The sequence below is a fragment of the Pteronotus mesoamericanus genome, unplaced genomic scaffold, assembly GCF_021234165.1.
Source record: "Pteronotus mesoamericanus isolate MK-2021 breed Mesoamerican mustached bat unplaced genomic scaffold, CSHL_Meso_final scaffold_232, whole genome shotgun sequence".
Lineage (NCBI taxonomy): Eukaryota > Metazoa > Chordata > Mammalia > Chiroptera > Mormoopidae > Pteronotus > Pteronotus mesoamericanus.
This window is the reverse complement of record NW_026555311.1, coordinates 25,730,586-25,735,600: the sequence shown is the minus strand read 5'-3', so window position 1 is coordinate 25,735,600 and position 5,015 is coordinate 25,730,586. Positions and strand designations below refer to the sequence as shown.

The 5,015-nt window shown below is 38.6% G+C and overlaps 1 pseudogene; it reads right to left on the bottom strand.

Annotated features, from left to right (window-relative positions):
* Positions 1-1,830: 1,830 nt before the first annotated feature.
* LOC129085202 (apoptosis inhibitor 5-like) lies at positions 1,831-3,331 on the bottom strand (annotated as a pseudogene).
* Positions 3,332-5,015: the final 1,684 nt, after the last annotated feature.

The following is a 5,015-nucleotide window of genomic DNA, read 5'->3' as shown; positions in this document are numbered from 1 at the left end:
ATTTCTGCTTATCTTTGAGTTTACAAATAGTCTTAAAAAAAGAAAATGTTCAAATTTATATAACTATAATCCCAATATAGTTCCTATGCTTGAAATGGCTTTAGGCTACTGGCTGGTTTGTCTCTGAGCTCCAGACTACCTGGTCACAGTTTTCAAATGGCAATTCTGTGTTCCTATGTATGTTCAGATTCCAAGGGGGCTTAGGTTCAGCTCATTGTCTTTTGGAATGTTTAGATTATTGCCACCACTCCATAGCCAAGCTGACCAACTTATTTTGCTCACTTGTATAATTCTAGTCTTCAAAAAAATATTTTTACCACAAACATGTGCAGTAATTCTAACAAAGGGATTTTGCTTTTTTCCCCAATGTAAAGGTAACAGTAATGAAGACACCTGCATTGGAGTCACAAACTATTCCTCAAAAAATATGTCAAACTACTAGAAAATGTCATTCAGGAATTGGATTTGAATAGCAACCTTGGAGAAGGAAGATTAATTGTGGAACAAAAATATATGAAACATTCAAATGCAAAGCAAAGGGCCTATCCTACTAAAAATGCCCATGATATTAAACACTCCACAAACCCCCCCAACTGTTGTTTTAATCTAAAGATCCTATTGGCTAACTTATACAATAATTTTGATTAATAACTTGAGAAGTTAAAATCTTAAAAGTGGCAAAAGCAAACAGAGAGCATCCCTCATTATGGTACAGCATGTTATCAAGTCACTTTTCCTGGATTGCCCTTGTTATGAAATCCCCAAATTCTAAACTATCCTATGTCATCCTGTAGAAACCTATATGTACATCAGATGCAATATTTTGGCTGTATTTCTCCAACAAGGACTCTCCAACCTCATCTTTGAAAAATGCAGCCTGTGTTTATCTTTTTAGTTTTAAATAACAATAATCATGTAAGTGCAACTGACTCAGAATCCCTCACTACTGGGAAGAAAACTTAGATAACAAGTTAATAATGGATTCAGCCTCAAAAGGATAATCACCATGTCAAAGATTACCGGCTCCTAGAATTTTAAAAAATGATTTACGTTGTACAGTCAGGTTTCACAGCATGCATATATATATATACATACACATACACATATGCTTATGCATGTATGTATATTACACATACACATTTCTATTCATATAGAAAGAACCCATATTCAAAAGTTTTTATCACAACACATGGAGAAGAGTTAAGTAAGCAGTACAAAGCAGCTTACTTTCTCCTAAAAATGTAATGCAGTTTGTACATTTTAAGAAAGCTGGTAAACTAGGTAGGAATGCTGAACCATTGCCTAGCAGCTTTATTAAAAAATAATGAAAACCAAATGTTAAGATTGACCATTACTCTTCTCCATATATTGTGCGGGAAAACAAAGGACAGAGGGGAGAAAAAAATCAGTAACCCTTCAAAACTGATGATCTTTATCAAAAATAGACTGAATTTCATTACATTTTTAGACTTGAAGAACTCTCAGCAAATTATTAAGATATTTAAAAGTAAAAGATTCACAATGTAAAGTCTGAATAATGATGATACTGCAAAAAGAAGATTGCGCACAAAGCATCCAAAAATATCTCTGTGGTTTTACCTTGGACACAACCATGGTCTATTGCAAAACTAGATCATACATACAAAAGTATAAAGAACATTAAGTTTTTAGCTGAAGGCAGCAGTCCTCTTACAGGGACATCCCCAGCAATCCAATGAGTAATAGAATTTAAGTATATTAGGCTTATGACAATGCTGAAGAATGTGATGTTTTATTCAGCAGAGTCTTCCCTGACTACGATTTCCTCGTGCTCCCCAACCTCAGCCACTTCTACTTCCCCTGAAGGCTCCTCTCTGCTCATAATTAAAGTTGCCCAGATTGCTGCTATATTTCCCACTAGGGGGATTATAAATCTGCCTGGTATCCTTTTTTGGTCCAGCTGGAGATTTCTTGGGTGATAAACTAGAAGTTGTATCTTCAGTGGCTCTTTTTTGCCCAATTTCAACCTTCTGTACAGGTTTCCAGGATAATGTTCTGTGCTCTTATAAGAAGGAGGAATGTGGAAGAGGTCCTTGATTAAAACATTGACGTTGTTATTTTCAATGCAACAACTTTAATCTTGTTCTCGTCTGTTTTTAAGGCCTTGACTATTTTACCCTGGAGAGCCAAGCGAAGTTGTCTGATATAAACCTGCAGGCCCCGTGCAAAGTACTGCAGCCTAATTTTAAAATCTTTGAGCTTTTCTGCATTCAGCTTGGCTGTTAAGAAATCTGGAAGTTTTCATCCCAATTGGTGGAAGCTGTATAACAAACATTCCACATAACTGAATTCCAGTTTACGTTCTTCATTGCCAGCATTCTCCCCATTTTTGGAGGGAGAGGCATGTACTCCAATAACTTATCAAACAGTTTTCTTAAATTTGTTTCTAATTTTTCCATGTCACCACAAAATGAACTAATCTCTGCTGATAGTTTCAATACCTCCAACTGTATATCAAGACCCTCTACTGGGGTGGTCAAGGAACTGAGATTAGGGAGAACATGCTCACAGAAATAAGTCACGAATCTTGTGGAATGCACATTTTTAGAGAAGAGGGGTACTGCCTGCCGAGTGCACTGCAAGAGCCTGTCCACACAGTTGGGATCTGACAGGTTGAAGGTTTGTTCCAGGTCAGCCTGTTCTGCCACCAACTCGACAAGCTGCTGTCTTCCACTCACTGTCTGTAAACTCTTTAACCCAGATAATATCTTCATGAACAGGACAAATTCTTCACCAGTCACACCTTCTAGGACCTTTTTGGACTCAGGGGGTATAAATTCCTCTACTTCCTTTGTTAAGACTTCATCTGGTAAAGTCTTAAGTTTTGTAGAAAGGAATTTAATTGCTCATTCTCTAACAATGTCTTCTCCTTGAAGGATGCGGCTGAATAAGCCACCTAAGGTCCCTTTTGCATCCATTCAATGTACTTAACAGGGCACTGTTCACTAAGTTAAATTCTGCAGTCATCTGTTTGCAAAAGTTGGGTTAGAATATCTGCCACTCAGGGAAGATTTTCTCCAGTGGCAAATTGAGGAAGCTCTTGAATTGCTTGCCGTCGAATCAATACATCTTCATCCTCACAGAGGTCTAAATGTGCATTGACAGCAGAATCAGCCAATTCTAGAAAATGCTTAAAGAATTTTGGAATAAACTGAGCTGCTAATCTTTTTCCCTTGGTACCACCTTTCACACCATTCAAGATCACTTGATAGGCATCTTGATGCTGGCCCACTTGCTCCGTGGCATTGACTAGGATGTCGCAGTGGCGGTAAAACTCCTCCACAGTGAGCATAGTGAGTGACAAGCTGAGGGCTTGCTCCTGCTGTTGTTGCTGTTGTCGTCTTCACCGGCGCCACCACCGCCTCTTCAATTTCTTATTTGAATTTTGTTAAAACAATTTCCAAAGGATAGAAGGTGATTATTAGGCTGATGAGAAAAGGCAACTTTTAAAAACAGAACTATAAAATGATGCTTAATTACATTTCTCTGCAACCTCATGTGACCAAAAATGCTAAATATTTGAGTTAATGATGTCTGGGCTATTGATTTTCAGATATTAAAGGTTTTCCTGGCCAGGTTACCAAAAATTAGCTTGCATCATCTACTTGAAATGCTTAAGCAGGTGCTTAAAGCTGAAGGTGTTTTTTTTTGGGGGGGGGGAGGTCTTCATATATTTAGTGTTTTTTTAATTAATTTTTTTTCAAATACATTTGTCTCCACTTTCCCCCGACCACTTTCCCCTCCCCCTCCCCCTCCCCCTTCCTCAATCTTTCGCCACTTTGGCTTTGTCCATGAGTCCTTGCTATATGTTCCTGGACTTGCCCCTTTCTTTCCTTTTCCCCTGCCCATCCCTCCCTGCTTCCTTCTTGTCTCTGTTGGTTTCTTTTTTATTTCCTTCAGTGTTGCTGGTCTTATTTTCCTTGCATCTTTGTATTGTTGGTTAGGTCCCGCTTATAGGTGAAATCATGTGGTATTTGTCTTTCACCCCCTGGCTTATTTCACTTAGCATAATGCTCTCTAGTTCCATCCCTGCTGTTGCGAAGTGTAGTAGTTCTTTTTTTCTTTCTGCTGCATAGTATTCCATTGTGTAAATGTACCATAATTTTTTGATCCAGTCATCTACTGATGGGCATTTAGGCTGCTTCCAGCATTTGGCTATTGTAAATTGTGCTGCTATGAACATTAGGGTCCATAGGTTTTTTGAATTGGCGTTTTGGGATTCTTAGGGTATAGACCCAGCAGGGGAATCACTGGATCAAAAGGCAGTTCCATTTTCAGCTTTTTGAGGAAATTCCACACTGCTTTCCACAATGGCTGCACCAGTCTGCATTCCCACCAACAGTGTACTAGTGTTCCCTTTTCTCCACAGCCTCGCCAGCACCTGTTGTTTGTTGATCTGTTTATGATGGCCATTCTGACCGGTCTGAGGTGATATCTCATGGTGGTTTTCATCTGCATTTCTCTGATGGCTAGTGACGCTGAGCAACCTTTCAAATGTCTCTGGGCCCTCTGTATTTCTTCCTTGGAAAAGTGTCTGCCCAAGTCCTTTGCCCATTTTTTGATTGGATCATTTGTCTTCTTGGAGGGCAGTCATGTGAGTTCTTTATTATTTTGGAGATCAAGCCTCTGTCTGATGTATCATTAGCAAACATATTTTCCCATAGACTTGGCTCCCTTTTCATTTTGCTGTTATTTTATTTAGCTGTGCATAAGCTTCTTATTTTGATGAGGTCCCACTTGGTTATTCTTTCCTTTATGTCCCTTGCTTTAAGAGATATATCAGTGAAAAAATTGCTCTGTGGGATATCTGAGTTTCCTGCCAATGTTCTCCTCTAGGACTTTTATGGTATTGCAACTTATATTTAAGTCTTTTATCCATCGTGAGTTTATTTTTGTGTATGGTGTCAGAAAATGATCAAATTTCAATTTTTTGCATATAGCTGTCCAGCTCTCCCAACACCTTTTGCTGAAGAAGC